Here is a 13199-nt window from a genome sequence, read left to right as displayed (position 1 = left end):
CAGACTCAGATTGATTTGTTAATGAACAAAGTTATGGAATATGCTGAAGATCATATTAAGTACTTTGATGAATGGGTCGAGATCAGAATAGTAACCATCTGAAAAGCTCAAGAAAAAGGCTACTCTATCAAGGGGTATTGGGTTATAACAGGATGTTTTGAAGCAGACAAAGACTCAGGTCACGACAAAAGCCTTACAAAGAAGGCACTATTTGATCCAACTTTTGAAGATCCAAAAGTTGAATAATATATGTGCTGAGCAGAGACATAATTATGATAATTAATGCTCAATTTCCTTCGATGATATAATTGTTATAAATCAGTTGTACATAGATTTGTTGACCCCCTTCAAATGAAAGTAAAGGTTTGGGGAGATGAGCATCAGTTTGTCATGCCAAATGAATCTGATGCTGAAAAGAAAAGGCTAATGAAAATACAAGTCAACCAAATTTTGTGAGCCAAGCCGAACCATCTTTGAGCTGTCAGGCCCTACAATTCATCCCGAACCATAACCATATTCTTCAGAACCATCTACCAACCCTTCACCACTTTCTCAGAACCCATTATAGAAGCCCCACTTGAACCGCTTGTTGAAAGTGTTGTAAATGTTCCTTCTATTGAAACAATGTTGGCCCCTCTTCCTCAATGAACTCAAGCAGTTGAATTTTCTCAAGTCAGGGAGATCTCTATTGAAAACGTGGATGAAGTTGTGCAGTATATTGCACAACAACATTTTGAACAAATTTATCAATAAGAGCCTCCTCCTTCTTCAATTGATGAGCCTACTGATATTGCTGAGACTGTGAAAAATGCTGTTGCAATAGAATAACTAGTTTTTCCAGAAGAATTAATGATAACTTCAATCAAAAGAATTTCATTGTTCATGTGAAGGTTTAAAAGATGAGAAATGTTCTAGTAAAAGGATTCCAGTTTATCAAAAGCCCGTCATTAGAACACAATATAAAGCCAAATTGAAGATACAAGGGAAAAAGGGTGTGAATAGCGGGTGAGTAGATTTTTTGAATAGCATAACCATGAGATGTTTGCACCTGATCAAACTCACTTGCTAAGATCGACACGCAATATATCACATGCAAAAAAGTCTACTCTAGAAGCTATGGTAAATGCTGGAATATCCGTCTCTAATGCTGTTTCTTTTATGGAAAATGAAGCATGTGAGCCAAAATTTAGGTTTTATTAGAAAGGATGCATATGACCATATGAGTCGGTTGAAAAAACATACCAAAGTTGAGAATGGAGATGCCACTGCACTAATTCAATATTTATAAATAAGGCTAATAAGGATAATTATTTTTACTGGAATGTTCAATTGGATGATGATGATAGGGTGATGAACTTTTTCTTTAGGACTATAGATGCGAGGTTGATTATGAATATTTTGGTGATGTCCTGTCGATTGATACAACATATAGAACAAATAAGTATAATTTAATATTATGTGCTCCATTTTTGGTATAAATCACCATATGCAGAATGTATTGTTTGGCTTGGCCTTTATGTCAGATGAAACTCAAAATTCTTTTGAATGCTTGTTTGCAACATTTCTTGATTCTATGAATGGACGCAACCACAAACTATCTTTTCAGACCAATGTCAAGCCATGATGAATGCCATAGAAACAATTTTTCCACTTTCACATCATCTTTATGTCAATGGCATATAAATCAAAATGCTCCTTCACATTTTGGGAGTTTAAATGGTGATTCTGCTTTTAAAGGATTGTGGTATAAATGCATGAATCATTGTGATTCTGAAGATGAATTTGAGAGCACATGGAAATATATGATTGAAACATATGATTTGGATGGTCATAAATGGTTGAATGATAAGTACAAGCTTAAGAAGAGATGGTCTACTGCTTTTATGAATGGAAGGTTTAGTGCGGGACTTTTGGCTACTTCGAGAAGTGAAGTCACGATATGGTTTTAAAAAAGGCAGGTAACAAAATGAGTTCTTTGTATGAATTTGTGCTAAATTATGCAAAGATTCAAACTGGCGGGAAAGGGAGAAGACTGAAGATACTCGTTGTCACCATGGTAATCCTGCACAGATTTTGAAAAACCATCCATTGTTGATTAATGCTTCTAATGTTTATACGATGTATATATATCATCTATTCGAAGTTGAATTGGTTAATTCATTGAATTGAAAATCGGTTGAACCACCATCTTGTTTTGGTAATGATTGGAATTGGATTCAAATCAAAGTAAATCTCATGATGAAAACTCAAGGGTTGATATGTGGTGTTCAATAAGCAGAGTCATGAAATAAATTGCAGTTGTCATAAGTTTGAGACAATGGGGATTTTGTGTAAGCATGCTTTGATGGTTTTAATTGTATGGATGTCACTGTTATACCGAATGTTATATTTTGAAGAGGTGGATGAAGAATGTAAGAAATAGAGTTACATTTGACTTTGATGAAAGTGGAAGGGGTGGTGCTAGTCATGTATCTGAAATGGTGTTTGTCAATGAAATAATGAGATCAACCTATGATCTAACTCAACTGAGCAAATCTCATGAGGAGGCAAGAAAATCTTATATGGATTGGTTGACACTGCAAAAGATGAAATCTCTAACCTTGTATCAAAGTTAAGTGTAGATGAGACACAATGTGATGACATTCGAAGTTATGGAGTTTGCATAGGTAACCCACTTACTGCTAAAGCCAAAGGAGTTACTAATGTTAATATTACACGACAATGGATACTAAGAGCAAAAAAGAAAAGGAAAAAGAAAGGAGAAAACAGAAGTTTCAAGTAAGTTTTGGGATAGAAAGAGCAAAAAAAGAAAAGGAAAAAGAAAGGAGAAAACAGAAGTTTCAAGTAAGTTTTCATATTTTCAATTAAGTGAGTAGTTCTATTGAATTAAGTTTTCATATGATCGAGTATATAATTCAATTGAATTAATTGTTGTAACTTTGCATACTATGTTTGACTTGAATTAATTGTTGTTACTTTGTTTGACTTGCTAGGTGCTAAAGGAGCAAAAAAGAAGGGACAAAGTTCACAAAAAACCACCAACACACGAGAAATAAGCAATGAAATTTCATCACAACAACACTCAAATTTCACAATATCGCAATTTCCTTCCACATTCGGACACACTCAACATTTTATTCAGTCGCCAAATACAATGGTAATTTTTTTTTGAAATAAAAACATGCATTATTGAAAAAAATATGTTTATATGTTATATTTTTTTCTATTTAAGATACAGGAGGGTAATGCAAACATCTATTTAGGTGATCAAATGAATTTATTTCCTTATAAGTTTGGGGGTCCTCATTCATCACAAGTAAGGAATTTTGTCTAAATTTTTTTAACTTTTTTATAAATTGTTTCTAATTAATGTTTTAATATTGTTCAGGGACGTGGTAATTGAAGGAAGACCCTTTGTGCTTGCACAAAGTTTCAGTAGTGTAATTGCACACCAAGACAATGTTTCTTAGTATTTATGCAGACTTTTGGTGTGTTTTGTATTCTACAAAGTTTGTTTATGCTTGTGATCAAGATTGCTTGTTAGATCATATTTTTTGATTTTCATTAATGGTACAAGTATTGAAACACCTTTTCATTGTTTTTCCATCTTGGTGGTGTGAAGCTAGATAGATTAAGAGAATATGGTACCAAAAAAAATGTTTGTAGCCTTCGAAAATGTTAAGCAAGAACGGGACGGTGGCTATGATCTGGGTAAGGCATATTTTGCAACTCCAACGTCAAACTTGAAATTTCTATTTAAATTCAAATCCATGATCAGTTAGAATGCTATAATGCTTTTGAAGTTGTTGATATGTGTCCGTGACTAGCATTGATGCTTGAAAGGTACAAATCCAATTCACAACTCTTCCAACTATTTCCAGCTAATAAAAAAAAGGTTAAATCCAATTCACAACTCTACAAAAGTTTAGCAATGTATTAAACAAAATGAAAGTTGAGACCTTCATCCGTTGACCCCATCTCCAACTGATTGGACTTTTGATTGGAGCTAAATTTTAGAATCAAACATGTGGTAATTTCATCACATAAATCAATATCAGAGGCAAGAGAACAAACATTTTAGTGAGAAAATAACATCGGGATTTCCCCATACAGTATATAGAAGAAAAACACAACCATCCTAGTAGTTGTAAGGTTAATGTAAATGGGAGAATGTATTGTCAAAAAAATATCTAATCATCACTATTAATTTTCAGAGATTCAATTTGTTTTTTATCTCCTCCGTCATCTACTAAATTTGCAAGTGCAACTTCCAATTTAACTATTTTTTCAGCTTGAGTGACACTTGCCCTTGCATTTGCACTTGCACTAGAAGGTACGTACGACGTTCCTTCAACACTAGGAGTAGAGGAAGAAGCTGCAACTTGATTGTCCATATAAGAACCAAAAGCTTTTAATGCATCATCCCTAGAAGAAAATGACATGTGAGACGCACCGCTGAATTTATTAACTTGTTTTTGTGCCTCTTCCCAAGTCTCATATACACCAGGTTTACGCCCAATGAAAACTACATATGTTTTCCCCTATATCACAAGAAGAAATAAAGAACATTAAAAAGTTTACACTAAATAATTAATATAATTAACAGAAAAAAATTTAAAATAACGAAGGCGCTCACCATAAACTAAAATAATGGTATGCCAAAGGGTTTTTTTTTTACTGCAACAAAAAAATAGAGAGTCACTACATACATATCAGATCTTATATAATGAACATCTTATAAATAAATCTTCAGAATAAGTATTGGGCAGAATGTTGAATCCTTCATTGCATCAAGGACCTGATGGCTGCAGCGGAAAATAATACAGTAGATAAAATTAAAAAGGAAATATGTCAATAATTAAGCAAATAAATGGATTGATAATAACCTGCAAATTGAAACAGTGAGACTTAAGGAAGTGTGAGCAATCAAATTTAAGTAAAACGAGCACCTCCAATCAAGCATCAATTTAAGTAAAACGAGCACCTCCAATCGATACACAAATTTTTTTTGCAGAAACATGTATATAAGAATACACACATGTTACAATCAAATTATTTTTGTTTTACAGATATACACTCTCATACCGCACATACACACACACAAAGAGTCTAGAGACTTGTTACAGATATACACTCTCATACTGCACATACACACACAGATATACACTCTCATACCGCACACACACACACAAAGAGTTTAGACTTGAGAGTTGGTTTCCATATTTTCAGTGAGTTTTTCGGTTCACCTTGTATCTTTAACATACAATTTCGGAGAAATGAAAATTTTCGAGCCATTATCTTCAATTTCACAGAAATAACAAGAAACAAATCCCACATTTCTTGAAACAAACACAAATATCTCCATTATATAAAACAAATGTACAGTGGCGAGGAAAAGCCTCATCTTGCCTGATTCAATTAGAGGAGCTCGTTTCCGTGCTGTAAAAGAGGAACGGTGGACTCCGAGGTTTTTGAAAGAGGTTTTGAGAGAGAATACGGGGAGAGAGAGGTTTTGAAATTTCTGAAATGAAAAAACCACGGCTCAGGTTGAGAGAATAGCAAATATTTGAAAAACACAACCATGGTTGAGTTTTTTTGTTAAATAATAATAAAAATTAATTGACACGTGGCAAAAAATAATTGGAAAGGGGCAGTGCCCCCTTAGGTGGCATCGAATTAAACCAGAAAGTACCCAACTTACTGTTGTCCTTGATATTTTGAAGTCATGGGAAGCAACAAGTGAGAAAAAGATATTTCGGAGAATTTGCTAGAAAAGAGAACCTTCCAGGCCTTCTGATTCTAGGAAGCCCTCTGAATCAAGCAAGCCACCATCAGAATCAGCAAGCCTTCACCTGATTCAAGAAAACATTCAAGATCTCATAGAGAGCATCACAAGAGATAGAGCTTAGTTCAGTTTTGTTGAAAATTTCAGTTTCAATTTAGCAGGAACGTCGTTGTACTTCTTCTAATTAAATTGCTTTTATATGAACTCAATTTTTCGTATTTATTGAGCATAATTTTTTCATCATAAAAATGAGAGAAATTGTTGGGCCAATTAAGTTTTGGTGATTTAACCAAAAAGTTCTTGAGTTAACATGAACATTAAAAGACTAGAAGGACTGAATTCATAAGGAAAAACTAAATATTCACGTGTAAACATTTTCCCAAGCCTGGCTGAACATTAAGGGAACTGAACTCAAGCGTAACTGATTACTTGAACTCAATCGAATATAAAGGTTACTGGTTCACAAGTCTACTAATTGCTCTATCATGCTGAATCAATTAGGAATTTCGAAGAACATTCTCTGAAGATTTTCCAAAACTTTTGTTTTGAGGATAAGAGCCTAACTGGAAGCATCATAGGAATATCCTCCATGCCATAACATTTTTTTAATTCGTTAAGGCTGCGTTTGATAGGAGGATAAAATAAAGTAATGATTAGTATGTAAATGATAATAAAAATGATTGTGATAGAAATGTAAATATGATGTAAAATAGTATTATGTTTGGTACGATTTTTAATTGTGGGTAATTTTGAATTTTATGATGAAATGACGAAATTGCCCTTTTCTTTATTTTTTCTTCTTTACTCCGGCGACGGCCTGGCAACGGAGGTGGTCTGACGACCGCGTCAAAGGCGGTGGTCCGACGATCGGCGGCGGCCGGCTTTGGGAAGCATTCCCACGGCGTTAGGCGGCCGGAGGAGGTCGGCGGCGGCCCAGCAATGGAGGTAGTCCGACGGCGGTCGGCGGTGTCCGAAGGCGGTCCGGCGGTGGCTCGACGCGGTCCCGCGGCAGAGGTGGTCCGGCGTTGGTGAAAGAGAAAGGGAAAAATTGGAAAGAGGGTAGGGATAAGAGGAAGGATAAATAATCCTAGGAGGGAAGAAGTTATTATTTAATCACACCTAATACAACTAATCATTCATAGGAGGAATTGAGTTCGTTAAATAAAAATCGTACCAAACATTAGATAAAGTGTGATAAAATAATATATCCTACTTAATTCGGCAAACCAAACACAGCGTTAAGTGTAAGATTTCATGCGCACTACAAGAGTGAACCTTGTCCAAAAGGACGATGTGGCGCAATTATTATTATATCTGAAAGGGTATTCGATTAAAAAAATTCTACTGTTACATCTTTGTATAAATAGATCAGTTGCATGGAGTTTCAGATCTACATTCTTTACACGAGCCTTGTACATCTTGTATATTATGTTTTTAGAGCCTAACTGATTAAGCATATTGTGAAAACATACTTAATGTTTATATCAAATCATTAAGGATCAATTGTGCTAAGTTTATTTTGTTAAAAATACATATAACTGACAGTAAGAATCTTACTGATCAAATTATTTAGGCCTTGAGTTAGCTAGGAGTTTTTGTGGCCAGATATTAGTCCTGATGAATTAGGTTGTTGCAAAGTATTTGTAATCAACAAAAGTTTTCTAGTGATATCCTTTCGGAAATGAAAGAAAAGATGGCGTAAGAGTTATTCAATCTCTTAGCATCCATAAAAAAATTATGTTGTACATTTTATTTCAGTTTAGCTAGACTAATTGTTTTCGAGCCAAACCGTTTATATTGTTTAAACCAATTCAATGAGTCTATTTTCGCTCAGTTATAGTACCGCTGGTTCATTGAAACACAACTAAAAATAATTAAAATTCAAGTGTTGCAAATCCAACCGAATTATTTAAAGATTTCATTGAGATTATTTATTTACTTCTCTCTAATCAATCTTCCGATCATAACAAACTTAAATCTATTATCGACCATCTAAACTTAGAATAAAAAAAATACTATTATGAAACCAATTATAACATAAATAATTATTTTTTAGCCAATGGGCATGCACAAATGTGGAATGGACTAAAACACTCTTGAATTAACCTGGGAAATAAATATAAATACTCCTGAATATGATTTTTTATAATGTCCATGTGAGACCATTCCTATTTGAAGGGAAATAATGATTCCGAATTTAATTGATTTAATTCCTAATATTTAAATGATTTTCCTAATATTAGTTTTTCCTTGTTAATTTTGATTTCAGATAATATCTTGTGAGATTTTGCCTTTCTAAATAATGAGATAATTAAGCATATATATTAGATATGCTATTTATGATAATGATTTAATAGATATGATATTAAGAGTTTATTTCTAATTAAACTCTTACTTTCCTTGTGCAATAGGTTTTCTTGAAGAGAAAAGTCTACACCTATAAATAAGAGATCAAGGACATTGGTAAAAGGCTTCTTCCCTCACAAACATACATATACGCACTTGTGCACGTCGTGAATATCAGAGAAATAAGTCATCAAGGATCGTGCTATTTTGAAGAGTGGTGATCGCGTGTTGCCTTGAATGTTGGGGACATCTGCAGACAACATCCGTAACGAAGTTGGCTGAAGAGCATTTTCGTGGCTCCTCTTTTGGCATCACGTTTTTTGCTTTCTTAGTTGATGTTTTATTATTGTCGGTTGTTTTAGAAAGCTTTATTTTCTCAACATGTTGAGGAAATTGATTTAGTCATAATCACTAGTGATAGATTTTTGTAAAGAGTTTGGTTTTCTAGTGATTAATTTTTGCCATAAGGCACCGCACAAATATTTATACTTGTACAAATTAAATTTGTCCATCTATTTATTTAAAGTGAATTTGTGTTACAAAATATAATATTCTGCTGCATGTTGTCTTAAATGTTGTAACACTTGACACAACACTTAAATCTGATAAAATACAAATTTACAATTTTACACTACGGTTGATATACTTAACCACATCTGTCGAACACTATTTCTTACACTATTGAAGTTCTGAAGTTCAACAGATGCAAAACCATTATCTTTTTTCTTGATACATATCTTCGGACATGGATCAAAGAAATATATAAACCATTGATTTAAATTTAATGGATTAATATTCATTTTCTTGATTTATATTTCGTACAAAAAATTTAGGAAAATAACTTTTGTTAGGATCGAAAATGATTTTAAAAAAGAGTGAATAAACTCCTTAAAATAAGCAAATAGATTTTGTAAACTTAAGCTATGTAAGCATCTCATGTGAATTTTCCGATCAAATTAAGTATGTAAAGAAACTAATAGATAAGTGCGAAAACAACTCTATGTATAAAGTGAAAAAGATACGCAAATATGATCACACCAAGTAAATAAATGATTAAAAGTAAAAATAAACGAAAGTTTGTTTATGGATGTTCGCAGACAAATTTTCTACGTCTTTTTTTCTTCTGTTTCCATAGGGATTCCACAAAAAGATTTGACCATTACAATTTTTTTGTACAAATCCACTTCTGCTTAGTTCACCAACCATATTGAGCTGAAAGTCCCGACAATATTCAAACAACTCAATCTATTCATAAACATTTTTCAGGTAGTTATGATAATTATCACATAAACTATAGCTCGTGTAAGTAAATGATAAGTGAGAAAAAAAGGAGCACTTAATGATCCTTAAAACAATCTGATACAATTTTTTAGCTTTTGTAAATCATCTTGAAATAAGTTTTTAAGAGACGCTGATATAGATTCAAAGTGCTGGATAGCGTGCAAAATTCAGAGATGCAAAAAATTCTTGTGAAAATTTCTAATGGATTCCCTTATATAGATAATGGTCACAACATCAATAAATATGAATGGTACTCATAAATGTACCGGATGCCCAACAATATTTCAGAGAGTGCCACATGTCTTTGTTATCTTTCCAAGTATAGTACTTGACAATTAAATTCTTTTGGACACTAGCTCGATGAAACAAAAAAAATATTTTATTCCGTTAATACGGAGAGAGAATGTATGTCCTTGTTGATCAAATAAAAAAACTCAAAATATAATTGAATGTTTCACTCAGAGAATGTCTTTAGATAAGCTGATGGTAAGCACAAAATAATTTGGCTCAGTTCAGATCATTACCATTTTTGTAAGCTTATCAGATAAGTTCTTGATAGGGATCATCATATCATTTTAATACTTATGATATAAGTTCTTTGAGAGATATGCGTTTATTAGTTCTATTAAGCCAGATCAGTTCAATTCAGTTCATAATCACAAAAAGTTAACTTCAAATCTTATCTTAACAATTTATCACTTTTTGGTCATGTCAAAACCGAGCAGAAATGCAGGTATTAAAAGAAACCAAACTTTCATATATGAACTAAAATGTATTAGGAGTTAATAAAAAACAGTCATAAACAAAAGGTTCATAAATCAATTAAATTCTATCTTCTGAATAGTTCATGCAAAGAATGGCTTGTTCTAATCCACTGCTTGAATTACCATGACCACTGCCCGAACTGCCATGACCACCACTACCAGGTGTTTTCTTGTGCTAACAAGAGGAAGGCATAGCAGATGACTTGTCTTTATCTTCGATTTTTCTGGATCCTTGGGTTTTTTCCTCTTTTTGGCATCACTTTTTCAAGGCTGAAGAAAATTGACCACTTGTACTTAGTTGGATGCCAAAAACTTCAATTTGCATAGACAAGGCAGCTCGGGCGTGGTAAATTCGGAGTGTAATATCAGCAACATAAAGAATTTGAGTTATCTTAATACATTCCACTTGTCCAAAATGGTCATTGAAAACTCTGAGTACTTCACCGATTTCAGAATTGATTTTGGTATTGAACAACCTAAGATCCAAATTTGAAGCCATCTGATCTGCTCGAAGACTGGAGATCACTTTCTATAAATGGAACAGAGATTGATGCAGTATTTTCATATTATATTTGTTTGGATAGTCAAAAGAGGTATCACCATGTGCAGGGTCTTGCATGAACAAAGGAGAATGAACTTGAGAAGCATGTGGTAGTTCGATTTCCAGTATATTCTGTTGAACTTGCATGGGTATTAGTCTACTCTCATGAGGTGTATTCGTTGCAGAGATTTGCTGATTTTTTAAATAACAGACTTTTGTGGAGTTGATAGATTTCGACTTAATATTGAAGAATCTCACAGATTTTTAAAGATTTTAACAGAATATTGTAGATTTATTTGCATGACTTTTATTGACATTTGTATATTTTTCATAGAACCTGTGGATTTTGTAATTTTTATTATGATTTTTTTTAAATTTATTTGAACTAACAATTGAACTTGAATAACTTTTTATTTATTTCAAATATTTCTCTCTCTCAATATAATAATTTTTTACATATTGATTTTACAAAAGACAATAAATAACTCAGTACTAAATTTATTGCAATTAAACTTCAATTATTCAATTCAACATGTTTATTTAAATAATTAATATTTTTTAAAAATACATAACAATAATTTTCAATATTAGTAAATAATCAAACCTAAAATAATTTCATTCATTTTAAATAAATATTCGTATAAAAATATATCAATTTTGTTTTTGACAATATGTCAAACCAAAAAAAAAAAACAACAAGACAATTATTTGTACCTGAAAATAAATAATAAGTATGTTAAATATTTGTAATTAGGGTAACTTTATAAAATTTAAATATATTTAATTTATTATAGTTATTCTTATATATGTGTGTTGATAAAATTCTAAAATTATGTATCAATCACACACACACACACATATATATCATTCAAGTTAATGAAAAATATCATGAATAATTAACTATCAAATGTTATAAAATAATTAATAAAAAATTTAATTTTATTTATTAAAAATAAATATTATTTTCAATTTATAATAAAATAGTATATTATTTTCAATTTATAGATCAATAAAATATTATAATTTTTTATTATGCAGTGTAATAATTTTTAATAAATATAATTTAAATTTTATGAGTTTTCGTACGAAACCAAAAATAAAATGAACGATATTAATAATTTTATTTTAACGATGTTAGCAATAAAAAAATGTTTTAAAAAGTAAATAAAAAAAATAATGGATGAGAATAATGAAAATTTTAATATTTTGTTGGGGATCGGGAAGTTTAGAGGGGAGGGCTGAATGAACTCTCTCCAATTTCTTCTTTTCTTTCTTGGATAAAGAAGGTGCTAAAATCCTGTTAGGGATAGTACTTATCTTTCGTGAATACTTTCAACAGATTACAATATTAAGTGCGGAAACAATCTGATGGAGTGAATGAAAATAGTAATATCAGTAGACAGCAGTTGTTTATGGAAGTTCGAAAATAAAGTATTTTACGTCTCCCCTTCTTCTGTTTTCAGAAGGTATCACTAAAGACTTTGGATTTTACAGTACAACTCTTGTACACACCCCTTCAGCAGGACTTACCCTTGCCTACTGAAACTCTTAGTTACCAACACAGTGAATACGATACAACAAAGTTCTGAAAAGACTCTTTCAGACAAACTCTTCTTGATAAAATATGAGTGTAGTGAATAATTGTGAAGAGTGTAAGAAACAGTAGCACAAAATGATCTCAATAAACCAGATATCTATGAAGCGTGTGCTACTTTTCTTTATGTTGAACTTGAAGATATCAAGGATTCGTGGTTTTCTCGGTTTGTGAAATACAGATTGATTTTGAGAGATGTTTCGCACTGTCTTCTATATGGGTTTTTTTCCATATATATAGGTGACTGAGTTCAACTTTTTTAATCAGAAACTGTCTTCTGACTTCTGATAGAGTCAGCTTTATTACCGAAATAGGTTCCTGCAGAAAAGCTATAAAACAATCAGTCCTGTTTATAAAATCGGCAAAGTGAATAAATGACTTCGTACAGTGATTAATGCTGCAATTAATACTTGTACTAGAAAAAGGGAACGGTAACATTAAAGCTGATAACGTTAAGATGTCGAGTCTAATAAAGTCCTTTCTTCGCTTCTGATTCTATATCCATTTAGGTACTTCTTCTGCTTTTCTCCGCTACTGATTCTGCTTTTCAGTTCTCTACTGTTTTAACGAGTAATCTACTGGTTTTGATTTTCATCGCCACAATAAATTTAGATCTAACAATTTCCCTCTTTGTGGTGATGCCAAAACCTAGATAATGTTAGACGATAATAAAGATAAGATAAATGCGAAACAAAATATAAGAAAGCAGTAGGTTTTAACACGAATTTTAATTATTGGTTTCAATATCCCTGTAAATGATTTCTTCATTCTGGTCATCTGGTCTCTTTGTCTGACTGAAGATCTGCGTTGTCTCTGTTTCTCCTTTGTTCTTCTTCTGTTAGAACTCTTCTCTTGTTCTTCTTCTCCTTTTTGGCATCATTGGCAATG

At 32.2% G+C, this 13199-nt stretch overlaps 1 long non-coding RNA gene across 1 annotated transcript; it reads left to right on the top strand.

Moving 5' to 3' along the window:
- Positions 1–3017: 3017 nt before the first annotated feature.
- On the top strand, positions 3018–3440 carry LOC142534855 (uncharacterized). The gene is made up of 3 exons (XR_012817218.1): positions 3018–3157; positions 3239–3316; positions 3389–3440. It is a non-coding gene; the product is annotated as an uncharacterized LOC142534855 (long non-coding RNA).
- The last annotated feature ends 9759 nt before the right edge of the window (positions 3441–13199 follow it).

Source organism: Primulina tabacum, unplaced genomic scaffold (assembly GCF_025594145.1).
Source record: "Primulina tabacum isolate GXHZ01 unplaced genomic scaffold, ASM2559414v2 Contig714, whole genome shotgun sequence".
Classification (NCBI taxonomy): domain Eukaryota; kingdom Viridiplantae; phylum Streptophyta; class Magnoliopsida; order Lamiales; family Gesneriaceae; genus Primulina; species Primulina tabacum.
The sequence above is the reverse complement of the archived record's forward strand: the minus strand, read 5'-3'. Positions and strand labels throughout refer to the sequence as shown.